The following is a 27,175-nucleotide window of genomic DNA, read 5'->3' as shown; positions in this document are numbered from 1 at the left end:
GGAGTCGCGACTGGGGAGCGACGTCCCCCAAAGGCGACACGAACGAAACACGTCCCCCAAACGCTCAATCCGGCACGGTTTGGGGGACGCTTTGGGGGATGCGGCTGGAGATGCTCTTAGTTTTTAAGCTGGAGAAATGCTAGAGATCTGTTAAGCTCAATGTGAAACATGAGTATTGATGAAATGAACTTAAACCAAAACCTCGTATGACTATTGAACCAACCACCCTTAGTTTTTAAGCTGGGGAGTGCTAGAGATCTGATAAGATCAATGCGAAACATGACTATTGATGAAATGTACTTAAACAATCTTCTCTGTTGCACGCCGCACCCGTGAGGCCACTTTGGGGTTATTACTGAATCAAGTGCTCATTGTAATATATACTTTTCAAGGAAAAAATACACTGAATTTTCTTTTTTACAATGCTTCATCTAAATGATCAGGTACACTTTGTTCTTCCGGCCATCACTTGAGCCTGCTCTGCATTCCTCTGCCACAACCATGGTAGTCCAGTAACTAATTTCACTGGAATTATGCAAATCAATGTTGTAACAAATATTTGAATATGTTCTGCATTTTTTGTTGATTATGAGATCTCGTGTATCTTACTTCACCCTTTGATAATCGACTCCGAGACAAACCTCTTATATATCTGTGTATCAAATACCATAGCATTATTTGTTTAAAATGCGAAGAGATAGCAAGCACCCATCAACATAGTTCCAAATGTCTTGCCATATAAATTTAGGCATCACATGCGTAATAATCAAATGAATAATTGTTCACATTTTTTTCATAGAAATAAAAGATGTATGACCACAGTTTGCCTTTTTTTGTTAAAATATTATCTTTATCTCTGATAGTCAAAATTAGCCTTACCAATTCTCAAAAAGTAAAATAATAGCCCTACTGAATACATTGTGAAAATATTTTTACTTTTAATTAGAGATGGTCTAGTGTCGTTTAAAGTGCGGAGAGATAGCAGGCACCATCAACATAGTTCCAAATGGCTTGCCATATAACTTTGGGCATCACATGCGTAATAATCAAATGAATAATTGTTCACATTTTTGCATAGAAAGAAAAGATGTATGACCACAGTTTGCTTATTTTTGTTTAAATATTATTTTTATCTCTGATAGTCAAAATTAGCCTTACCAATTCTCAAAAAATAAAATAATAGCCCTACCGAACACATTGTCAAAATATCTTTTCCTTTTAATTAGAGATGGTCTAGTGTCTCCATTCATAGCGCTGCTTGAACCACACTCGTGTTTACAAGTTTCTGATTTAACCATTAACAAAAAAAACTTGAGGTAATTAGGCATGATAAAAGCAATAAAAGTCCCTTTTTTTGTATATTTCACAGATTCAAGCCAGATTACTGAGTAGATATGCTAGTCAAGGAGCATTGCAAAGTTTTCATCATCACATACTAAGAGGAATGAATCCACATACATTGTACCACTCAATTTGTCATGTTTGCCGAAAATCCAAAGCATGGATATTATGTTACTATGCATAGTAGTGTAAGCAAAGCTCGAGCCCACGTATGTGCTTTCCGTACAGGATGTCCGGCATATTTGACTACCAGACTAATCATTAAACTAAAATGTCCTTTCAAAGTAATGACGGTAGCAGTTACATATGCAATGATTGAGCTTAACTTCAACTGAAGTCATACAGTTGATGATGAAGTAACTGCACATTGACAACTGCAAGGTGGATTTAGCTTAGAGCATCCCCACTCGTTGGCGCTCCCCACGCCCAAATCCGGACGAAACTACCGCCGGATTGGACGAAATTAAGGCGTGGGGAGTACCATATTTCCAGTCGTCCACCCGGAGTTCGGCGGATAGAGTTTAAATTCAAACAAATCGCCGTCCCGCGCTACAAGTACGGCCGGTGGATCGGCAAAAGGAGCAAAAGGATCGAGCCACGGATCGGCGATCGGAGGGAAATTACACGGAGACAGGCTCATCGGCGAGTCCCGGCCGGCACGGCGGTGTCCGACGGACCGGTTTCCTCACACGCCGTGGCCGAGCGGCTGCGGCGGGCGACGATGAAGCAGCGGCAGTGGACGTCGAAGCGGCCGCGGTCGACGAGGTAGATGGTGAGGTAGACGAGGTAGGAGCCGGCGGAGACGACGTAGTGGCTCGGAGGATGTCGTTGCGGTGGCCCTGGTACCAATTCCTCGTCTCCTCGTCCATCGGTTCCATGTCGCCGCCGCCCATGAGGAACGCCAAGTCCGTGTTCCTCTTCTTCGCCGCCACCGTCGTCTTCGGCGAGGGCGATCCGGGCGCCTTGGTTGGCGAGCATCTCCCGCCACCTGCCGTCGAACTTGTCGTTCCTCCCGTCGGCGTGCGATCTCAAGTCGGCCCAGCACTTGTCGATCGACGCCTGCATCCTGTCGGCGGGATTGTCCGGTCCGTTTGAGCTCTTCCTGCTTCTTCGGCCGAGCTAGGGCGCCCTTCCGCCGCGCAAGCCGACGGAGCGTCGGGGTTGTACTGCTCGGTCTTGCTTTTCGAGAGGGACGTGCGAACTTCCTTCCACTTCTCGCACTTCTCGAGGCGGGCGTAGACGTTGAGGAACTTGAACTGCAGGCCGGTGTCGTCCGTGTACATGTCCAAAGCTCGGCGCAGCTGGGGAAAAAGAGCACGGCGATACGGGTCAGCTAACGACGATGTACCTCGGTGGTGTAGGGCCGGCGGAGCATACCCTTTGCTCCAAGTCGTGGCCGCCGATCGGCCGTTTGTCGATCTCCTCCTGTACGCCGTGCCATTTGCTGCACGCCGTCCGCATGATCCCCCAATGGGTGGCCATTGCCTTGTCTCCCCGGTACACGTTCATGTTCGTCTTGTTGAAGTAGGGATCGACGAGCTTGCGTTCCTCGTACGCCCGCCTCACTCGAAACCGGTATGTGTCGAACGACCGATTGGCCCCGATTATGCCGTTCGTGGACACGGTCATCCAAGCTTCGGCGAGGCACTCCTCTTCCTTCGGCGTCCATTTGATACGCGGTTCGGCAGGCGGCGAGTCCTTCTTCCTCTTCTTCTTCCCCTTCGACAGGTTGGCGGCGGCTTCAGTTGGCTCTTCTTCTTCCTCGCCTTCTTCTTCGACGGCTTGGCTTCCGTCGGCAACATCCTCCCGATGCTCGTTGCGCGCCGCCACAGCTGCCGTCGCCCTCGTCTCCTCTTGCGTGAAGAACCCCGGGCACGCGGCGGCGGCGGTCATGAAGAACCCCGGGCTCGCAGCGGCGGCGGTGGAGCCGGAGGTGATCATCTCGTGGATCTCCTCTTCGTTCGGCGCCGCCATCGCACCGAACGTGAGCGGCCCTCGTCGCAGGGCCGGCGAGGTGCCCTCGAACAGGCCGCCGCCGCCGACGTCAAGCTCGGGCGGCGACGGTGTGGGCTTGGACGGTTGGACGTAGGCGCCCTCTTGGAACACGGCAGTCGGCGACGGCGAGTACAGCGAAGGCGAGAATGAAGACGGGGAACTTGTTGTACCTTGCGTCGGCCATTGGCCGGGGAACATGCCGCCGCTATAGGCCATGCTGATCAGCCTCGCTTGTTCGTCCCGGGCCGCCTCCGCCGACCTCTTGGCGGCGGCTCTTTTCACCCTCTCCGCCCTGGCGCTTGTTTCCACCTCGCGCCGTTTCTCGTCCGCCGCCCACTCGGCGTTCGACATGCCCGGCGGCTTCGTCTTCTTCGCCCGCATCTTCCTCGCCGGCGCCTTCGGCGGCATTGTGGTGGACGAGAAGACGAGGAGGAGAGTGGTGGTGGACGAGAAGACGCCGCCGGGAACTGGAGCTGGAAGACGAGGAGATTGGGGAATTTCGGCGGGAGAGAATGGGGATATGCAAGCAAATTGGAGGGAATAGGGATATGCAAGCAAATTGGAGGGAAAATCGACAGGATTTGGTTTTCCAGTCGCCGACTACGCGGGTCCACACGCCGTTTCGCGCCAAAATCTTTCGTCCGGAGTCCCCGAGCGCGCCCCGGGGGGCCGGGGGTGGCGTGGGCTCGCCGGATGGATTAAGGGCCAAATCCGGACGAAAACGAGGAACCGGGGGCGCGACTGGGCCGAATTTCGCCGTTCGGATGGAAAAAACGTCGCTCGGGGGCCTCGTCGGGGGGACGAGTGGAGATGCTCTTACCTGGTGAAGACCATAGCCCTTGTAGATCCATCATGCAAGGTAAAATTTCCTGTAAATAATGTTGATTGGGCCTTTAATCGAACATGTGGATGGTGTACATGCCTATAGTTTGATTGTTTCATCTGCAACAACATGAGCACAACTAATCTAGAGACATGCGGCTTTCGGCAAATTTAGAGAGCCATGACCAAAAAGATAGAGGATGCTCGCATCACGTACATGAGATGTATCAGAAGAAGCCGATTGGCCACGACCTTGCTCAGGAACAGGATGCCTACACCGCCTTGGATCTGTGTATCAGCAGAAGAACCGCCACGGCGAGGCGGCGACACATCAGTAACAGCATCCAGCCCATGACAATGGCGCGGAACTGGAGGAGGTGAAGAAACAGATCGGACTCGCCGATGGCCTGCAACACCACGCATACTCATAGAGAACCTGTGGAAACCTATAGGAAGAAGTATTGAGCTTACATTGCACCAACCATGCAGGCCATCGCTTCAGCATGCACTACCAAGCAGAGCAATTATATTGTTGCACTAAGAGCACCTTTTTCGATAAAGGGAATATATTAATATCAAGAAGATACCAATTACACCCAGCCTCTGCAACAACGCATCACCCTAATGGCACCACGGATGCACACAGCCAAAAACAAGAAAAGAAAACTAAAAAAAAAAGTTCCGCTACAGTATCTCGGGCCTAACAACAACAATACATCCACCGCCAAGACAACACCTGAATTACAGACTAGACCCCGCTCTCAAAACAAATGCCTCCACCAAGGACATTGCCAGGCACAACCAATTAAGGCCAGACCTTGGGTTTTCACCCTGAAAGGTAGGACTCTGCACTTCACCTGTGTTGTCGCCCCCACTTTCATACCGCTGCTGTGAAGCCCGAAACACCAAGCAAGTCCCTCAACATCGCAAAGACTTGAACCTCCCTTAGCTAGTCCTCCCCTCTGACCTTCATGAAATTCTCTTCTTCCGACTTTCATCATGGATCCATAGTCACTTGATGTGAATCAAAGAAAAAGAGCTTCGCGCCGCTCCCTCCAGAACCAATCGGTCGGAATAAAAATATGGGTGCGCACGACCGAATACCTCCGATCCAACAAACTCCAGGCAAAAGCACTGTTACATTCATCGGCGGAGCCTTCCGGAACTCAACACTCCGGCCAGATCACGAGTCCAGGCCTCCGGTAGGTCCTCCTCTTCACGCAAGAGAGGCCCTAGGACCGCCGCCTTTATTCAGGTCGGACCCCCACGTCGGCGACCATCCCAGGCTGGCCACTCCAACCCACCATCGGCGACGCCGACGCCGGCTTCCAAGCTCCTCCATCACGCCGCCGGAATGCGGTGATAGATCGATAGATCCACCACCACCAACCGCAGGCCGACCCTCTCCGACGAAGAAGATGGCCACCTCTACCGTCGTACCCAAGGTTGCTGCCCCGGGCGACCTCGTGCCGCGAGAGAAACCCGAGATCGCCTCCACACACGGCCTAGAGGCGGGGGGAAAGTGGCGCAGATCATGGCCTGGCCGCTGCCCGCCACCAGCCCCTCCGGCGTGCTGCGGTGATCAGGCGGAAGGCAAGGGGCTGCGGTGATCTGGCCGTCGCGCAAGGCCTGGCCGCCGCGCCGCCCATCACCAATTCCGTTCGGCCGCAGCGAGCGTCGAGAGATCCCGGTCGCCGTCCCAGCGCGGCAACAAGGAGAGGCCGCCGCCGCCGCCACGCCCCGCGGCCTTTGCCCGGTGGCGCTACCGGCGGCGGCGGGGTGCGTTTAGGGTTGGGAGGGGTGCGGGAGGAGAGGGGTGCGGGACGTGCTTCAACTAGCGACAGATATGTAGCCGGCGGTTGACCACACTAAGAGCACCTGCATAGCACACATCCAAGCAGTTTTCAAGTTGTTGCCTTCAGTTAGCCAAAACACCTAGCAGCACATCAATCTGAAAGAAAAGCAGAACCTGAATCTTTTTTGCAGAGGCGTGGTGAGCATGGTTTCAGCAAAAGAAGACAGAATCACAGCAGCTGAACATGTGAAAGTCCTGATTCGATCCTTCGTGAGCTGCAATGTAATGAAGAAATTAGTATACAGGAATATGTACTTTTGAGAATCAGAGGTTGAAAGGGGATTAAGATTTGTATGCCTTCTCCGTGAGGGCTTGTTTGGTACTAGGGATTTGTATGCCTTCCCCACTAATCCCCACTAAAACTCTAGTACCAAACAAGGCCTGAATGGGAGTTGTAAAAGATAGGGGATTCGGAGACGTACGACCAAAGGAACTTCAGGGTCATGAAATTAATCGGCAGTAGGAGCAGCCTGCAAACAATAATGAACGAACGGGAAACAAATCGTCAAAAAATGCAACTGAATCTGCAGGTCTAACCGAAGCACCACATACCATGGAAGGAAATAAGAGCATCTCCAGCCGCGTCCCCCAAAGCGGCCCCCAAAGGGATTTGGGGCGCGCCGGATAGAAAATGCGTTCCAGCCGCGTCCCCCAAAGCCCATTTTTGTCCGGCGCGCCCCCATTCGGTGTCCGGCGCCCCGAGCCCGTCCCCGTCCCACATGGGACGCACCGGGGACGCCGGACACAACGAAAAGCGAGACGGGAAGTGGCGGGGCCGACTCGTCAGCGGCACAATAAATTTTTAACCTAACCGTCGCCTATCTCGCGACGGTGCAGTTCCCGCAGCGACGCAGCGACGGTGCAGTTCCCGCAGCGACGCAGCGACGCGTCCCGTCGCGCCTAGCTCTGCGTGCCGGTGTTAATGCGCGCCACCGCTCCCCGCCTCCCTCCGGCCTATAAAAGGGCCACCTCTCATCGTCCCTCTCATACACAAACCCTAGCGCCTCTCTCCCAAACCCTAGCCGCCACCATCTCAACAAGACTCGACGCTATGTCCGGTAGAGGCGGAGGCCGACCTCGCGGCCGTGGTCGTGGTCGTGGTCGTGGCCGCGGCAGAGCTGAACGCTCGCCGTCGCCTTCCACGCCGCCGGCTTCATCATCGTCGGAGATGGACGTGGAGCCGGACGTGCGGTTCGAGTTCGTCCTCATCCTCAAGGGCGACCCGCGCGGCATCCAGAGGCTGCCGGACTCCTTCGCCGACTACGTCGCCGGCGACGATCGCCCGCGCACGATGCATCTGCGGGAGGCTGCGTGCGGCTACAACCGGTGGATCGTCGACGTGATCTACGACGCGCGCGGCAAGATGTACCTCAACATCGGCTGGGAGAAGTTCGCGCGGCACCACAGCCTCCAAGCCGGCTTCTGATGGCGTGTAATTCACACGTTCGTTGGGAACCCCAAGAGGAAGGTATGATGCGCACAGCAGCAAGTTTTCCCTCAGAAAGAAACCAAGGTTTATCGAACCAGGAGGAGACAAGAAGCACGTTGAAGGTTGATGGCGGCGGGATGTAGTGCGGCGCAACACCAGGGATTCCGGCGCCAACGTGGAACCTGCACAACACAACCAAAGTACTTTGCCCCAACGAAACAGTGAGGTTCTCAATCTCACCGGCTTGCTGTAACAAAGGATTAACCGTATTGTGTGGAAGATGATTGTTTGCAGAAAACAAGTAAAACAAGTATTGCAAGTAGATTGTATTTCAAGTAAAGAGAATTGGACCGGGGTCCACAGTTCACTAGAGGTGTCTCTCCCATAAGACAAACAGCATGTTGGGTGAACAAATTACAGTTGGGCAATTGACAAATAAAGAGGGCATGACCATGCACATACATATCATGATGAGTATAGTGAGATTTAATTGGGCATTACGACAAAGTACATAGACCGCCATCCAACCGCATCTATGCCTAAAAAGTCCACCTTCAGGTTATCATCCGAACCCCTCCCAGTATTAAGTTGCTAACAACAGACAATTGCATTAAGTATTGCGCGTAATGTAACTAGTGACTACATCCTTGAACATAGCACCAATGTTTTATCCCTAGTGGCAATAGCACATCCATAACCTTAGTGGTTCTTGTCACTCCTCCAGATTCACGGAGGCATGAACCCACTATCGAGCATAAATACTCCCTCTTGGAGTTACTAGCATCAACTTGGCCAAAGCATCTACTAATAACGGAGAGCATGCAAGATCATAAACAACACATAGATATAACTTTGATAATCAACATAACAAGTATTCTCTATTCATCGGATCCCAACAAACGCAACATATAGAATTACAGATAGATGATCTTGATCATGTTAGGCAGCTCACAAGATCCGACAATGATAGCATAATGGTGAGAAGACGACCATCTAGCTACAGCTATGGACCCATAGTCCAGGGGTAGACTACTCACACATCACTCCGGAGGCGACCATGGCGGTGTAGAGTCCTCCGGGAGATGAATCCCCTCTCCGGCAGGGTGCCGGAGGCGATCTCCTGGATCCCCCGAGATGGGATCGGCGGCGGCGGCGTCTCAGTAAGGTTTTCCGTATCGTGGCTCTCGGTACCGGGGGTTTCGTCACGGAGGCTTTAAGTAGGCGGAAGGGCAAGTCAAGAGGCGGCACGGGGGCCCACACCATAGGCCGGCGCGGCCGGGGGTGGGGCCGCGCCGCCCTAGGGTTTGGCCACCCCGTGGCCCCTCTTCGTCTCGTCTTCGGACTTCCGGAAGCTTCGTGGAAAAATAGGCCCCCGGGCGTTGATTTCGTCCAATTCCGAGAATATTTCGTTACTAGGATTTCTGAAACCAAAAACAGCGAAAACAACAGAATCGGCACTTCGGCATCTTGTTAATAGGTTAGTTCCGTAAAATGCACGAATATGACATAAAGTGTGCATAAAACATGTAGATAACATCAATAATGTGGCATGGAACATAAGAAATTATCGATACGTCGGAGACGTATCAGCATCCCCAAGCTTAGTTCTCGCTCGTCCCGAGCAGGTAAAACGATAACACGGATAATTTCGGAGTGACATGCCATCATAATCTTGATCATACTATTTGTAAAGCATATGTAGTGAATGCAGCGATCAAAACAATGTATATGACATGAGTAAACAAGTGAATCATAAAGCAAAGACTTTTCATGAATAGCACTTCAAGACAAGCATCAATTAGTCTTGCATAAGAGTTAACTCATAAAGCAATAATTCAAAGTAAAAGCATTGAAGCAACACAAAACAAGATTAAGTTTCAGCGGTTGCTTTCAACTTGTAACATGTATATCTCATGGATATTGTCAACATAGAGTAATATAATAAGTGCAATAAGCAAGTATGTAGGAATCAATGCACAGTTCACACAAGTGTTTGCTTCTTGAGGTGGAGAGAAATAGGTGAACTGACTCAACATTGAAAGTAAAAGAATGGTCGTCCATAGAGGAAAAGCATCGATTGCTATATTTGTGCTAGAGCTTTGATTTTGAAAACATGAAACAATTTTGTCAACGGTAGTAATAAAGCATATGTATCATGTAAATTATATCTTACAAGTTGCAAGCCTCATGCATAGTGTACTAATAGTGCCCGCACCTTGTCCTAATTAGCTTGGACTACCGGATCATCACAATGCACATGTTTTTACCAAGTGTCACAAAGGGGTACCTCTATGCCGCCTGTACAAAGGTCTAAGGAGAAAGCTCGCATTGGATTTCTCGCTATTGATTATTCTTCAACTTAGACATCCATACCGGGACAACATAGACAACAGATAATGGACTCCTCTTTTATGCATAAGCATGTAACAACAATTAATAATTTTCTCATTTGAGATTGAGGATATTTGTCCAAAACTGAAACTTCCACCATGGATCATGGCTTTAGTTAGCGGCCCAATGTTCTTCTCTAACAATATGCATGCTTAACCATAAGGCGGTAGATCGCTCTTACTTCAAACAAGACGGACATGCATAGCAACTCACATGAAATTCAACAACGAATAGTTGATGGCGTCCCCGGTGAACATGGTTATCGCACAACAAGCAACTTAATAAGAGATAAAGTGCATGATTACATATTCAATACCACAATAGTTTTTAAGCTATTTGTCCCATGAGCTATATATTGTAAAGGTGAATGATGGAATTTTAAAGGTAGCACTCAAGCAATTTACTTTGGAATGGCGGAGAAATACCATGTAGTAGGTAGGTATGGTGGACACAAATGGCATAGTGGTTGGCTCAAGTATTTTGGATGCATGAGAAGTATTCCCTCTCGATACAAGGTTTAGGCTAGCAAGGCTTATTTGAAACAAACACAAGGATGAACCGGTGCAGCAAAACTCACATAAAAGACATATTGTAAACATTATAAGAATCTACATCGTCTTCCTTGTTGTTCAAACTCAATACTAGAAATTATCTAGACCTTAGAGAAACCAAATATGCAAACCAAATTTTAGCATGCTCTATGTATTTCTTCATTAATGGGTGCAAAGCATATGATGCAAGAGCTTAATCATGAGCACAACAATTGCCAAGTATCACATTACCCAAGACATTTGTAGCAATTACTACATGTATCATTTTCCAATTCCAACCATATAACAATTTAACGAAGGAGAAACTTCGCCATGAATACTATGAGTAGAAACCAAGGACATACTTGTCCATATGCTACAGCGGAGCGTGTCTCTCTCCCATAAAGTGAATGCTAGGATCCATTTTATTCAAACAAAACAAAAACAAAAACAAACCGACGCTCCAAGAAAAAGCACATAAGATGTGATGGAATAAAAATATAGTTTCAGGGGAGGAACCTGATAATGTTGTCGATGAAGAAGGGGATGCCTTGGGCATCCCCAAGCTTAGACGCTTGAGTCTTCTTAATATATGCAGGGGTGAACCACCGGGGCATCCCCAAGCTTAGATCTTTCACTCTCCTTGATCATGTTGCATCATACTCCTCTCTTGATCCTTGAAAACTTCCTCCACACCAAACTCGAAACAACTCATTAGAGGGTTAGTGCACAATATAAATTGACATATTCAGAGGTGACACAATCATTCTTAACACTTCTGGACATTGCATAATGCTACTGGACATTAGTGGATCAAAGAAATTCATCCAACATAGCAAAAGAGGCAATGCGAAATAAAAGGCAGAATCTGTCAAAACAGAACAGTTCGTATTGACGAATTTTAAAATGGCACCAGACTTGCTCAAATGAAAATGCTCAAATTGAATGAAAGTTGCGTACATATCTGAGGATCATGCACGTAAATTGGATTAATTTTCTGAGCTACCTACAGGGAGGTAGACACAGATTCGTGACAGCAAAGAAATCTGGAACTGCGCAGTAATCCAAATCTAGTACTTACTTTTCTATCAACGGCTTAACTTGGCACAACAAAACACAAAACTAAGATAAGGAGAGGTTGCTACAGTAGTAAACAACTTCCAAGACACAAAATAAAAACAAATTACTGTAGGTAAAAACATGGGTTGTCTCCCATAAGCGCTTTTCTTTAACGCCTTTCAGCTAGGCGCAGAAAGTGTGTATCAAGTATTATCGAGAGATGAAGTGTCAACATAATAATTTGTTCTCATAATAGAATCAAAAGGTAACTTCATTCTCTTTCTAGGGAAGTGTTCCATACCTTTCTTGAGAGGAAATTGATATTTTATATTACCTTCCTTCATATCAATGATAGCACCAACAGTTCGAAGAAAAGGTCTTCCCAATATAATGGGACAAGATGCATAGCATTCAATATCCAAGACAACAAAATCAACGGGAACAAGGTTATTGTTAACGGTAATGCGAACATTATCAACTTTCCCCAAAGGTTTCTTTGTAGAATGATCAGCAAGATTGACATCCAAATAACAATTTTTCAGCGGTGGCAAGTCAAGCATATCATAAATTTTCTTAGGCATAACAGAAATACTTGCACCAAGATCACATAAAGCATTACAATCAAAATCTTTAACCTTCATCTTAATGATGGGCTCCCAACCATCCTCTAGCTTTTTAGGAATAGAGGCTTCGCGCTCTAGTTTCTCTTCTCTAGCTTTTATGAGAGCATTTGTAATATGATGCGTGAAAGCCAAATTTATAGCACTAGCATTAGGACTTTTAGCAAGTTTTTGTAAGAACTTTATAACTTCAGAGATGTGGCAATCATCAAAATTCAAACCATTATAATCTAAAGCAATGGGATCATCATCCCCAATGTTGGAAAAAATTTCAGCAGCTTTATCACAGGCAGTTTCAGCAGTTTCTCGCGCTTTGCATTAGAAGTGGAAACATTGCTAACACCAATTCTTTTATTAGTATTAGTAGGAGGTGCAGCAACATGTGTAGCATTAACATTACTAGTGGTGGTAATAGTCCAAACTTTAGCTACATTCTTCTCTTTAGCTAGTTTTTCATTTTCTTCTCTATCCCACCTAGCACGCAGTTCAGCCATTAATCTTATATTCTCATTAATTCTAACTTGAATGGCATTTGCTGTAGTAACAATTTTATTATGATGATTCTCATTAGGCAAAACTTTTGATTTCAAAAGATCAACATCAAGCAGCAAGACTATCAACTTTAGAAGCAAGTATATCAATTTTCCCAAGCTTTTCTTCAACAGATTTGTTAAAAGCAGTTTGTGTACTAATAAATTCTTTAAGCATGGCTTCAAGTCCAGGGGTGTGTTCCTATTATTGTTGTAAGAATTCCCATAAGAATTACCATAACCGTTGCCATTATTATAAGGATATGGCCTATAGTTGTTACTAGAATTGTTCCGGTAAGCATTGTTGTTGAAATTACTATTTTTAATGAAGTTCACATCAACATGTTCTTCTTGTGCAACCAATGAAGCTAATGGAACATTATTAGGATCAATATTAGTCCTATCATTCAAAAGCATAGACATAATAGCATCAATCTTATCACTCAAGGAAGAGGTTTCTTCGACAGAATTTACCTTCTTACCTTGTGGAACTCTTTCCGTGTGCCATTCAGAGTAGTTGATCATCATATTATCAAGAAGCTTTGTTGCTTTACCAAGAGTGATGGACATAAAGGTACCTCCAGCAGCTGAATCCAATAAATTCCGTGAAGAAAAATTTAGTCCTGCATAGAAGGTTTGGATGATCATCCAAGTAGTCGATCCATGGGTTGGGCAATTTTTAACCAGTAGATTTCATTCTTTCCCAAGCTTGAGCAACATGTTCAGTATCTAATTGTTTAAAATTCATTATACTACTCCTCAAAGATATAATTTTAGCAGGGGGATAATATCTACCAATAAAAGCATCCTTGCATTTAGTCCATGAATCAATACTATTCTTAGGCAGAGATAGCAACCAATCTTTAGCTCTTCCTCTTAATGAGAAAGGGAACAATTTTAGTTTAATAATATCACCATCTACATCTTTATATTTTTGCATTTCACATAGTTCAACAAAATTATTAAGATGGGCAGCAAGCATCATCGGAACTAACACTGTAAAATTGCTCTCGCATAACAAGATTCAAGTAAAGCGGGTTTAATTTCAAAGAATTCTGCTGTAGTAGCAGGTGGAGCAATAGGTGTGCATAAGAAATCATTATTATTTGTGGTTGTGAAGTCACACAACTTAGTATTTTCAGCGTTGGCCATTTTAGCAACAAGTAAATAAAGCAAACTAGATAAAGTAAATGCAAGTAAACTAATTTTTTTGTGTTTTTGATATAGCAAACAAGATAGCAAATAAAGTAAAACTAGCAACTAATTTTTTTGTATTTTGATTTAGTGCAGCAAACAAAGTAGTAAATAAAACTAAGCAAGACAAAAACAAAGTAAAGAGATTGAGAAGTGGAGACTCCCCTTGCAGCGTGTCTTGATCTCCCCGGCAACGGCGCCGAAAAATATGCTTGATGGCGTGTAATTCACACGTTCGTTGGGAACCCCAAGAGGAAGGTATGATGCGCACAGCAGCAAGTTTTCCCTAGAAAGAAACCAAGGTTTATCGAACCAGGAGGAGCCAAGAAGCACGTTGAAGGTTGATGGCGGCGGGATGTAGTGCGGCGCAACACCAGGGATTTCGGCGCCAACGTCCAAAGTACTTTGCCCCAACGAGACAGTGAGGTTGTCAATCTCACCGGCTTGCTGTAACAAAGGATTAACCGTATTGTGTGGAAGATGATTGTTTGCAGAAAACAGTAAAACAAGTATTGCAGTAGATTGTATTTCAAGAAAGAGAATTGGACCGGGGTCCACAGTTCACTAGAGGTGTCTCTCCCATAAGACAAACAAGCATGTTGGGTGAACAAATTACAGCTTGGGCAATTGACAAATAAAGAGGGCATGACCATGCACATACATATCATGATGAGTATAGTGAGATTTAATTGGGCATTACGACAAAGTACATAGACCGCCATCCAACTGCATCTATGCCTAAAAAGTCCACCTTCAGGTTATCATCCGAACCCCCTCCAGTATTAAGTTGCTAACAACAGACAATTGCATTAAGTATTGCGCGTAATGTAACTAGTGACTACATCCTTGAACATAGCACCAATGTTTTATCCCTAGTGGCAACAAGCACATCCATAACCTTAGTGGTTCTTGTCACTCCTCCAGATTCACGGAGGCATGAACCCACTATCGAGCATAAATACTCCCTCTTGGAGTTACTAGCATCAACTTGGCCAAAGCATCTACTAATAACGGAGAGCATGCAAGATCATAAACAACACATAGATATAACTTTGATAATCAACATAACAAGTATTCTCTATTCATCGGATCCCAACAAACGCAACATATAGAATTACGGATAGATGATCTTGATCATGTTAGGCAGCTCACAAGATCCGACAATGATAGCACAATGGGGAGAAGACAACCATCTAGCTACAGCTATGGACCCATAGTCCAGGGGTAGACTACTCACACATCACTCCGGAGGCGACCATGGCGGTGTAGAGTCCTCCGGGAGATGAATCCCCTCTCCGGCAGGGTGCCGGAGGCGATCTCCCGGATCCCCCGAGATGGGATCGGCGGCGGCGGCGTCTCAGTAAGGTTTTCCGTATCGTGGCTCTCGGTACCGGGGGTTTCGTCACGGAGGCTTTAAGTAGGCGGAAGGGCAAGTCAAGAGGCGGCACGGGGGCCCACACCATAGGCCGGCGCGGCCGGGGTGGGGCCGCGCCGCCCTATGGTTTGGCCACCCCGTGGCCCCTCTTCGTCTCGTCTTCGGACTTCCGGAAGCTTCGTGGAAAAATAGGCCCCCGGGCGTTGATTTCGTCCAATTCCGAGAATATTTCGTTACTAGGATTTCTGAAACCAAAAACAGCAGAAAACAAGCAATCGGCACTTCGGCATCTTGTTAATAGGTTAGTTCCAGAAAATGCACGAATATGACATAAAGTGTGCATAAAACATGTAGATAACATCAATAATGTGGCATGGAACATAAGAAATTATCGATACGTCGGAGACGTATCAGCTTCATCCTCCTGTTCTCCTACTTCGGCGACAGGGACATGAGCGTCAAGGTCTTCGACGAGACGCGGTGCCGCCGGGACTACCACGGCGATAGCACCGACAAGGAGGACGACTAGTGTTGTTTCTTCGCAGCGAATACGTGCACGGAGGTCTCTGTCTGTTCTTCCTCGGTAGAACCAACAAGGGCACCGTCACCAGCTGGATTTTCCAGTTTAGGTGACTGGGTGTGTGATGACCCACAAGTATAGGGGATCGCAACAGTCTTCGAGGGAAGTAAAACCCAATTTATTGATTCGACACAAGGGGAGACAAAGAACACTTGGAAGCCTTAACAGCGGAGTTGTCGGTTCAGCTGCACTGGAAACAGTACTTGCTTGCAAGAGTTTATCGATAGTAACAGCTTTATAGCGAGTAGCAGTAGTGAAATAACAAGCAGCAGAGTAACAGAGACAAGCAGTAGTGATTTTAGTAAACAGCAGGATTAAAATACCGTAGGCACGGGGACGGATAACGGGCGTTGCATGGATGAGAGAAACTCATGTAACAATCATAGCAGGGCATTTGCGGATAATAATAAAACGGTGTCCAAGTACAAAGCAATCAATAGGCATGTGTTCCATATATAGTCGTGCGTGCTCGCAATGAGAAACTTGCACAACATCTTTTGTCCTACCAGCCGGTGGCAGCCGGGCCTCAAGGGAAACTACCGGATATTAAGGTACTCCTTTTAATAAAGTACCGGAGCAAAGCATTAACACTCCGTGAACACATGTGATCCTCACATCGCTACCATTCCCTCCGGTTGTCCCGATTTCTGTCACTTCGGGGCCATTGGTTCCGGACAGCGACATGTGTATACAACTTATAGGTAAGACCATAAACAATGAATATCTTGATGAAGCAATAACATATTCAGATCTGAGATCATGGCACTCGGGCCCTAGTGACAAGCATTAAGCATAACAAGTTGCAACAATATCATCAAAGTACCAATTACGGACACTAGGCACTATGCCCTAACAATCTTATGCTATTACATGACCAATCTCATCCAATCCCTACCATCCCCTTCGGCCTACAGCGGGGGAATTACTCACACATGGATGGGGGAAACATGGCTGGTTGATGTAGAGGCGTTGGCGGTGATGGCGGTGATGATCTCCTCCAATTCCCCGTCCCGGCGGAGTGCCAGAACGGAGACTTCTGGCTCCCGCGACGGAGTTTCGCGATGTGGCGGCGTTCTGGAGGGTTTCTGGCGACTTCGACTTCCTCTCGTGCGTTTTTAGGTCGAGGCCGATAAGTAGTCCGAAGGAGGGCGTCGGAGGCCGGCCGAGGGGGCCACACCACAGGGCCGCGCGGGCCCCCCCTGGGCCGCGCCGCCCTATGGTGTGGGGCCCTCGGGCCTCCACCTCAATTGTCCTTCTGGCTCCGTTAGTTTCCTGGGAAAATAGGGCCTTCTGCATAAATTCCGAGGATTTTCCCGAAAGTTGGATTTCGCACAAAAACGAGACACCGGAGCAGTTCTGCCGAAAACAGCGTTAGTCCGTGTTAGTTGCATCCAAAATACACAAATTAGAGGCAAAACAATAGCAAAAGTGTTCGGGAAAGTAGATACGTTTTGGACGTATCAACTCCCCCCAAGCTTAGCTTATTGCTTGTCCTCAAGCAATTCAGTTAACAACTGAGCGATAAAAGAACTTTCACGAACATATTTGCTCATATGATGTATATATTCTCATGCTATGGCTAATACTTAAGCAATTCATAATGAGACATATGCAAATAAGATCATCTAACAGCCATGTCAATCATGGAGAGGTACCAACAATTAATAGTAAGCATCATGAATCATGTATATAAGCAGGATTGCAATGTTCATAAGAGAGTATGATAAAGTGGTATCTCGCTTGTCTGTATTTGATTGGCAAAACATAAATGCCCGGGCACCTCTCGGAGTTCATAGAAAGACTAGAAGTAGTGATTGTCAAAAGATAAATGCATCAAAGTTATACCACAATCAATCATATTTTGAGACAAGCATATTATACTAAGAATGACAGCTTGTGCTCTCAAGATAGTGCTCAAAGAAATAATGGAGACACAACATAAAAGTAAAAGATTGACCCTTCGCAGAGGGAAGCAGGGATTAACATGCGCTAGAGCTTTTTATTTTTATAAAGACAGGAGTAAAATTATTTTGAGAGGTGTTTGTTGTTGTCAACGAATGGCAATGGGTACACTAACTACCTCGCCAACCGGACTTTCAAGAGCGGCTCCCATGAATTATTGCATATTTATTTGGCACTCCTTCCAACCTTTCTTTCACAAACCATGGCTAACCGAATCCTCGGGTGCCTGCCAACAATCTCATACCATGAAGGAGTGCCCCTTTTTTATTTTAGTTTTATTATGATGATGACACTCCCCCCAACCTTTGCTTGCACAAGCCATGACTAACCGAATCCTTCGGGTGCCGTCCAACAATCATAAACCATGGAGGAGTGTCTATTTAAGTTAATTAATTCGGGACTGGGAATCCCATTGCCAGCTCTTTTTGCAAAATTATTGGATAAGCGGATGTGCCACTAGTCCATATGAGAGTCCGTCAAAAGTAAATGACAAGGTTGAAAGCTAAACACCACATACTTCCTCGTGAGCTATGAAACATAAACACAAATTGAGAAACATTTTGAAGGTTTTAAAGGTAGCGCACGAGAATTTACTTGGAATGGTTTGAAATGCCATGCATAGGTATTTATGGTGGACACTTTGGAACAACTTGGTTTTCAGGTGTTTGGAAGCACGAGCAGCGTTCCCGCTCAATACAAGTGAAGACTAGCAATAGACTAGGGAGCGACAAATCAAGAGAGCAGTAACTGTCATAATCATGCTTGCGGCAAAATATATTAACGGAGGCATAAAAGTGATACAAGAACTCTGAAGCAATATAGATCATCGAGGCTTAATTGACTTTTTGTTCAGTCATATGCATGCGTGAGCATGTGCCAAGTCGATATAAATGAATTATTCAGAGGAGGATACCACAATGCCATACTTACTTATGAATAAAACAATGCAAGCAAACATCCATGACATGCTACTCATATTAATAAATTGGAGCTAAACATGAGAGACCATAAACTACTAGACTTTCTCAAATAACATATACCTCACATGAACCAACTAAGCATGCTCACATGGATGAGTATATGTACAAAAATGAAAACAAATAGAGTTCATACCAGCCTCTCACCACAATCAGATTGTCGTAGATCGTCATTATTGCCTTTTCACTTGTGTAGCTTGGATAATATGAAATGAAAACCACGCTCCAGCCACCGAAGACCATTGAACTCATAAAGAACTTTACAAACCAAAGAAGAACAGCAAATATTTTTGGTGTTTTCGAATTTGAGAACAAGAGTAAGAGGGAACAAACAAACAAAGCAAAATCTTTTTGGGTTTTCTTATAGCAAACTAGCAATAGCAAATAAAGTGAAGCAAATGCAAGAAATCAAAGCAAACAAATGGTGAAGAGAAACAACAGAAATATTTTTGGTATTTTTGTATTTTGGGAAAGAAACAAAGCAAAAACAAGAAATAGCAAACTAAAAGAAACACAGAAAAGCGAGATGGCAGAAATCTGCCAAAACCTGACAGCAGTACAGAAATCGATTTTTACAAAAATCTTACGTTGCTCATATCGAAAAGTGTTCAACTAATGAAAGTTAGATAACAACCTGGGGAACCTGCAAAAACATTGGCAGCTCAAAATGACGCTCTGGCTATTTTTGAGAATTTTTACGGTAACGTTCCAGAATCTGTTTTCAGGCAGCACTTCCCCAAATATCATCTTCCTCTTATTAGAAAACCACTCAAACGAACAAAACAAGTATGTGCAAGTATCCAGCAACCATAATATGCAAAGAATGAGTGATGCCGGTATACCTCCCCCCAAGCTTAGGCTTTTGGCCTAAATTGAGTTCAATCCCATCGATCCCATGAGGTAGTGTCTCCGTCGTATGACGAAGATGGATCGTATTCCGGGTATGTGCTAGAAGAAGCACCCGGATATGTGACGGTGTGGTCGTAGGAGGCCCCGGCGTCCTCGGAGTCATGTTGCTGGTGGAAGTCTTTTATCTTCAAATGCTCATCCACTTCCTCCTTAGTGCACGACCATGATTGCCTGTCAATACTTAACAAACCTAGTTGGGGAAGATGAATTTCTTTCTCATCCCCGTCAGAAAACAACATTCTATACACCATATTATCTAAAGTAGAATCAGTGGTAACAAAATGATGACTCTTCATAGCAGTAATATCGAGTCTCCTAGGGGCCAATGGCACATCATTAGGATCAATAGGAAGATTTAGATATGTTAAAACGCGCAGTGCGATAGTTCCTCCAAAAATAGGCCCCCTGGTAGTCCGGCGGCGAGCAATAAGAGCACCAAGGTGATAGGATGTCTGACCAGTAAGTGCAATATTCAAGAAAGCAAGATGGTAACTAGAAATGTTGCTAGTGTTCTCCCTACCAAGAATGCTAGTAGCAATATAGTATGCAAAATACTTAATGGCGGGGAGTTGAATGTTCCTTATCTTGCCCCGCTGAATGGTGCGACAATCATCATCGGTGATCCCTCGGTAGAGCTCCAACAAGTCCCGGGGGTTGTCATCAATCCTACTTGCTGTACCTACAGGGGCAATATCCAATGCACGACAAAAATCCTTCAATTGCATAGTAACAGGATTACCATAGATCCTGAATGCAACCGTCGGCTCATATTGTTTGTTGTTGAACTGGAAACTCTCGACGAAGATTTTGGTGAGCATATAGTATTGCTCCCTTTCATCTCCCATATAGGTGGTTAACCCTGCCCTGTTGACAAGGGTTAAGAAATCCTCCAATATCCCTGCATTCCTTAGAAAATCATAGCATGGAAAAGTCAAAGCATTAGGAGGCCCGTTGTCCTCTTCGGGCGCAAAGCTAGGCGCGATGATATCTTCATTATATGATCGCCTAATCCGGGTGGCGGCCCTAGAAGGCCTCCCGGTGCTGGTTGTCCCTTTCTTGAACAACTCTCCAAAGTTGAACTTCTTCATAGCTTTTTCTGAAATTTTCAACAAATGATATAAAAATTTGATTTGGTGACATATAATTGAGGGAAACTACCATAGGAACTTGCTAGAGTACTAATCATGCATCAAAGCTAGTTTCTACCACTTAGAACAAGCATGCAAGCTCACTAAACATGTTACCTACAGCAGCAAAATATTCAAGATATACTCAACCAAACAAAATTCTACTTGGATGGGTGGAGGAGTCACATACCGAAGAGCAAATGTGCCAAATTTCAGACAGAAATCTGGGCTGAGCAAAGAGATCGAAAAATCTGGAGCTCTGGAGCAAAAACGCGAGAGAGAGGAACTTGGTACGAGTTTTTTTGGGAGAGAGAAGGTGCTGGGAGAAAGAGATGACAAAGTGGGGCAAAGGGGGGCCCACACCACATGGTGGCGCGGCCACCTCCTTGGCCGCGCCGGCCTGTGGTTTGGCGCCCTCTAGTGCCCCACAGGTCATCCTCTGGTGCTCCCAGGTGCCTCGTCGAAAAATAGGACCAACGGTATATTTTTTGTGAATTTTTGAAAACTTTGAAAAACGCACATTTCTGGGTATTTAGTTTATTATTACTGGCCAGGAAAATTTTTGAAATCTTCAAATAACTAAGGAACTTTGCAAATTAAAAGTGCTACAGCAACTAGAGCAAGTGGAGGAAGAAAGATATGTTGTTTACCTCCTCTATGCATATAAAAAGTATCCGTTAACAAGGTTGATCAAGTCTTGTCACCAAATAACTTTTTCATAGCATAAGAAGAAATAAACCTCAAATCAATCATGTTACCTTGAATTGTATTGATATGGATCCAATCACAAGAGTTTGATATTCTTCCTTAGGCTCATATATGGGGCAATCAATAGTTCCCACTTTGATAGTTCTCACATTAGAAATAGTATTAACTCCACACGCTTTCTCAATCCTCTTGGGAAAATAAACGGTATGCTCCCTATCATCAACATTGAAAGTAACCTTTCCTTTATTGCAATCAATAACAGCCCCTCGCGGTGTTAAGAAAAGGTCTCCCAAGAATAATAGACATATTATCATCTTCAGGCATTTCCAACACAACAAAATCAGTTAATATCAAGCGGTTAGTAGTAACTTGAACAGGAACATTCTCACATATACCAACAGGAATAGCAAGTAGATTTATCAGCCATTTGCAAAGATATATCAAGTAGGTATCAACTTATCTAAATAAAGTCTCTTATAAAGAGAAAAAGGCATAACACTAACACCGGCTCCCAAGTCACATAGAGCAGTTTTAACATAATTATTCTTGATAGAACAAGGAATAGTAGGTATACCTGGGTCGCCCAACTTCTTTGGTATTTTGCCATTGAAAGAGTAATTAGCAAGCATAGTGGAAATTTCCTCATTGGGGATTTTCCTTTTGTTAGTAACAATATCTTTCATATACTTTGAATAAGGAGGCAATTTAATAGCATCAATCAAAGGGATTTGCAAGAATAAAGGTTTCATCCAATCGCAAAATTTATTATAGTGTTCTTCTTCCTTTGATTTTAGTTTCTTAGCAGGAAAAGGCATTTGCTTTTGCACCCAAGGTTCTCTTTCATTACCATGTTTCTCAGCAATAAAGTCTTCTTTAGTATACTTTTTATTTTTAGCATGCTTTTCAGTGTTCTTCTTCAACCTCTTCTTTATCGGGAGTATCATTCTTATCATTATCTTTATCATGTTCATTACCACTTTCAGTTTCAGACATCGAAATAGAAATACTATTAGGATCATTAGCAGTGTTCGAGAGGATTCTACAACATTTTTATGTTTCTTCTTCTTTTTCTTCCTGGAATGAGCACTAGGTTCAATGTGTTGAGAATCTTGTTCAATTCTTTTGGGATGCCCTTCGAGATATAGAGGATCCTGGGTAGAGACACCCCCTCTAGTTGTTACTTCATAAGCATGTTTCTCTTTAGAATTATTCCCTAACAAGTCATTTTGCACTTTAGTGAGTTGATCAATTTGAGTTTAAATCATATGAAAATGTTTAACAAGCATCTTAACATCATTGGAGGTTCTCTCCACAATATCATGCAATTCACTAATAGCTCGAGAATTTTCCATTAAATGATTCTCTACTCTCATATTAAAATTTTCTTGCTTAACAATATAATTATCAAACTCATCTAAGCATTGTGCAGGAGGTTTCGAATACGGAATATCTTCCCTAGTAAAGCGTTGAAGGGAGTTTACCTCAATCATGGATGAAGGGGGAATTATCTCACATATATCTTCTATAGGAGGTAGATTCTTCACATCTTCGGATTTAATACCTTTCTCCTTGAGAGACTTCTTGGCTTCCCTCATATCTTCATCATTCAATTTAATTAACCCCCTCTTCTTCAATATTGGAGTTGGAGTCGGTTCGAGCGTAGTCCAATCATCATGATTCCGGCTTATTTTAGCCAATAATTCTTCAACGATCGTCCGGAGTTCTTTTCCCGAAAACACAACCAGCACAACTATCCAGGTATGCCCTAGACTCAATGGTTAGTCCACTATAAAATATATCAAGTAAATCATGCTTTTCCAAATCATGATCAGGCCGAGCTCTAATAAGAGAGCAAAATCTCGCCCAAGCCTCGAGCAATTTCTCTTCATCTCCCCGGTCAAAATTATAAATTCTCTCGCAAAGCAATATGTTGAGCACTAGCAGGAAAGTATTTGCGGAAGAAAACATCAAGCAATTCTTTTGGACTTTTAATAGAATTAGGTGGCAAATTATTATACCAAGTTTTAGCGTCATCCTTTAATGAGAATGGAAAAATTTGAGCAACAAAGTAAGTACGCATCTTGACATCATCAGAAAACAAGCTACTTAGAGTAGATAACTCAGTCATGTGTTCAACAAAGACTTTCTTTTTCAGTACCACAAAAGGGTGTTTTCTCAACAATAGCTATATGAGATAGATCAAGAGAAAAATCATAATCTTTATCCTTAATGTTTATAGGAGATGTGGCAAACTTAGGATCGGGAGATAGTTTATATCTAACAAGCATGTTCTGCAAGCAACTTTTTAATTTTTCTTGCATCAGTAGTAGCATTGCATTTTTCAATAAAATCATCATTAAGCTCCACATAATCTTCCTCAGGATCATCACTAAAATAATCAAGTTCAGGTGAACTAGCAGGTGTAGTAGCATTAGGAGTTTCAGTATTTTCAATTTGTCTAGACCTAGCAATTGTAGCATCTAGAAAGGATCCCAAAGAACCACTATCATCAAGCACAAGCAGAAACATTATCAATATTATGAGAGTTTTCGGATTCAGCAGAAGTACCCGCATGTGAAGCATGCGGCGGTGAAACAAGTTTATCAATCACGGATGGTGAATCAAGAGCAAGCAGAGGTATTCGAATTGTACCTTTTCTTGTAGTGGATGGTAATATGGCGATCTTAGTATCGCGAGGTTTACCCATGATGGAGAATTTGCAGCGAACAATATTAATCCAAGTGAACTTCCAAATAAAGCTATGCTCCCCGGCAACGGCGCCGGAAAATAGTCTTGATGACCCACAAGTATAGGGGATCGCAATGAGTCTTCGAGGGAAGTAAAACCCAATTTATTGATTCGACACAAGGGGAGATAAAGAACACTTGGAAGCCTTAACAGACGGAGTTGTCGGTTCAGCTGCACCTGGAAACAGACTTGCTCGCAAGAGTTTATCAGTAGTAACAGTTTTATAGCAGTAGCAGTAGTGAAATAACAGCAGCAGAGTAACAGAGACAGCAGTAGTGATTTTAGTAAACAGCAGGATTAAAATACTGTAGGCACGGGGACGGATAACGGGCGTTGCATGGATGAGAGAAACTCATGTAACAATCATAGCAGGGCATTTGCGAGATAATAATAAAACGGTGTCCAAGTACAAAGCAATCAATAGGCATGTGTTCCATATATAGTCGTGCGTGCTCGCAATGAGAAACTTGCACAACATCTTTTGTCCTACCAGCCGGTGGCAGCCGGGCCTCAAGGGAAACTACTCGGATATTAAGGTACTCCTTTTAATAAAGTACCGGAGCAAAGCATTAACACTCCGTGAACACATGTGATCCTCACATCGCTACCATTCCCTCCGGTTGTCCCGATTTCTGTCACTTCGGGGCCATTGGTTCCGGACAGCGACATGTGTATACAACTTATAGGTAAGATCATAAACAATGAATATCTTGATGAAGCAATAACATGTTCAGATCTGAGATCATGGCACTCGGGCCCTAGTGACAAGCATTAAGCATAACAAGTTGCAACAATATCATCAAAGTACCAATTACGGACACTAGGCACTATGCCCTAACAATCTTATGCTATTACATGACCAATCTCATCCAATCCCTACCATCCCCTTCGGCCTACAGCGGGGGAATTACTCACACATGGATGGGGGAAACATGGCTGGTTGATGTAGAGGCGTTGGCGGTGATGGCGGTGATGATCTCCTCCAATTCCCCGTCCCGGCGGAGTGCCGTAACGGAGACTTCGGCTCCCGCGACGGAGTTTCGCGATGTGGCGGCGTTCGGAGGGTTTCGGCGACTTCGACTTCCTCTCGTGCGTTTTTAGGTCGAGGCCGATAAGTAGTCCGAAGGAGGGCGTCGGAGGCCGGCCGAGGGGGCCACACCACAGGGCCGCGTGGGCCCCCCCTGGGCCGCGCCGCCCTATGGTGTGGGGCCCTCGGGCCTCCACCTCAATTGTCCTTCTGGCTCCGTTAGTTTCCTGGGAAAATAGGGCCTTCTCGCATAAATTCCGAGGATTTTCCCGAAAGTTGGATTTCTGCACAAAAACGAGACACCAGAGCAGTTCTGCTGAAAACAGCGTTAGTCCGTGTTAGTTGCATCCAAAATACACAAATTAGAGGCAAAACAATAGCAAAAGTGTTCGGGAAAGTAGATACGTTTTGGACGTATCAGTGTGCCCTCGAGTGTTCTTTCTTAGCAGCGAACACAGGAAACCTTCGATGCACGGCCTAGTTAGGTTTAGTTTCTTTGCAAAATTTTATATTTGTGTCAACGACGGTTCAAATTATGTATTAGTTTGTGGAAAACCACGTTCCCAATTATGTTTTCGTGTAAACCACGTTCCAAATTATGTATTAGTTTGTGGAAATTGAAATAAAAAGGCAAAAAAGTATTTTAAATGTTTGGGGGAGGCGTTTGGGGGACGCGGCTGGGGAGCGACGTCCCCCAAAGACGGCACGAACAAAACACGTCCCCTAAACGCTCAATCCGGCGCGGTTTGGGGGACGCTTTGAGGGACGCGGCTGGAGATGCTCTAAGAGGTCATCATCGACAGAATTGCAAATAAAGATGCCAGTGGTGGGGAACACCGGAATCGGTGACCGAGAGAAGTTGTGAACTGCAGTGGCGACATGTGCTCGCCCTCATCCCTCACCATGGAGTCCATGTCCTGCGTCACGATGCAGGTCCCCTTGGCCGTGGCCTCCCTCGATCTACAGCAAGGCTAGGCGTGTTTCCACCCTGAGAAGAGCCCAGCCACACGGGTGAAGTCATGGGGAACGCCGCCAATACGTGCACGCCGAGGTAGGCTCCGAGGACGGCCTTCATGGAGACAGCCACGGCTTCCGGCCTCCGTCCCTCGAGCTTGCCTAGTGCCGCTTCAATCTTGCAGCCGACCGTCCGCCATGCTCCCCTGCGCCCCTTCGCGTGCAGGAGGGAGATGAGGGGTGGGGAATCGAGTGGTGGGGGCACTGGTCGGCTTGGGAGTTGGGACCGATCAAGCGTTAAGCGGCAGGGCACCGCTTTCACCATCTCACGCTACATCCACGCGCCAAATGAAGCTCAAAAAGTACTACACTGTTTCCCAGCCTCCCTAAAAATTCTAGAGACACCAAAAATGCACACATAAAAACAACTGCGGTAATGAAACTATGTAAGCACATACGTGTCACCACCTAGTGAACTCAGAAATTGACCCAAAATTCTGAGAAAAAAGATATTTGTTGCCAGTTAATATTAATATATAATATATTAATATAGTGTACTTATTTGGATCACAACAAAACAAACTTCACCTTGAGATAATATCTTCTTGTAGAATGAATTTAAAAAATATCCTAAACAATAAAGAAAATACTTTCAACGTCAAACAATAATTTGGTTAAACAATTATACCAAACAGCTCATGACTTAGCAACAATAACCGACTTTGTTATCGTATCAGCAAGATTATCTTGAGTACTAATCTTAAGTACCTTTAGTTTACCTTGTGCAATAATATCGTGAACATAATAGTATTTAACACCAATGTGATTTATCCCATCATGAGATATTTTATCTTTAGTATTGTATATGCACTTTAACTGTCACAAACAGATTAATTCAAGAATCATCTCCATAAATTCCAGCATACAAATCTTTCAACCAAACAAACTCTTTACAAGCTGCAACAGTAGCCGTTTATTCTGCATCAATTCTAGATTGGGAAACAACAGGCTGCAACATTGTCTTCCAACTCCCAACACATCC

At 45.0% G+C, this 27,175-nt stretch overlaps 1 long non-coding RNA gene across 5 annotated transcripts; it reads right to left on the bottom strand.

The window, feature by feature from the left end:
• Positions 1 to 297: 297 nt before the first annotated feature.
• LOC124693739 lies at positions 298 to 26,385 on the bottom strand. 5 transcript variants are annotated; one of them, XR_007000213.1, is made up of 6 exons: positions 26,082 to 26,385; positions 6,436 to 6,483; positions 6,128 to 6,228; positions 4,376 to 4,705; positions 4,157 to 4,205; positions 298 to 652 (listed from the first exon to the last, which is right to left on the bottom strand). It is a non-coding gene; the product is annotated as an uncharacterized LOC124693739 (long non-coding RNA). The 5 variants fall into 5 exon arrangements; XR_007000219.1 differs by lacking the exon at positions 26,082 to 26,385 and adding an exon at positions 6,566 to 6,583; XR_007000225.1 differs by lacking the exon at positions 26,082 to 26,385 and having other exon boundaries at positions 4,376 to 4,565; positions 4,630 to 4,705; positions 6,436 to 6,581.
• Between the last annotated feature and the right edge of the window lie 790 nt (positions 26,386 to 27,175).

This window comes from Lolium rigidum, chromosome 1 (genome assembly GCF_022539505.1).
Source record: "Lolium rigidum isolate FL_2022 chromosome 1, APGP_CSIRO_Lrig_0.1, whole genome shotgun sequence".
Taxonomy (NCBI): domain Eukaryota; kingdom Viridiplantae; phylum Streptophyta; class Magnoliopsida; order Poales; family Poaceae; genus Lolium; species Lolium rigidum.
The sequence above is the reverse complement of the archived record's forward strand: the minus strand, read 5'-3'. Positions and strand labels throughout refer to the sequence as shown.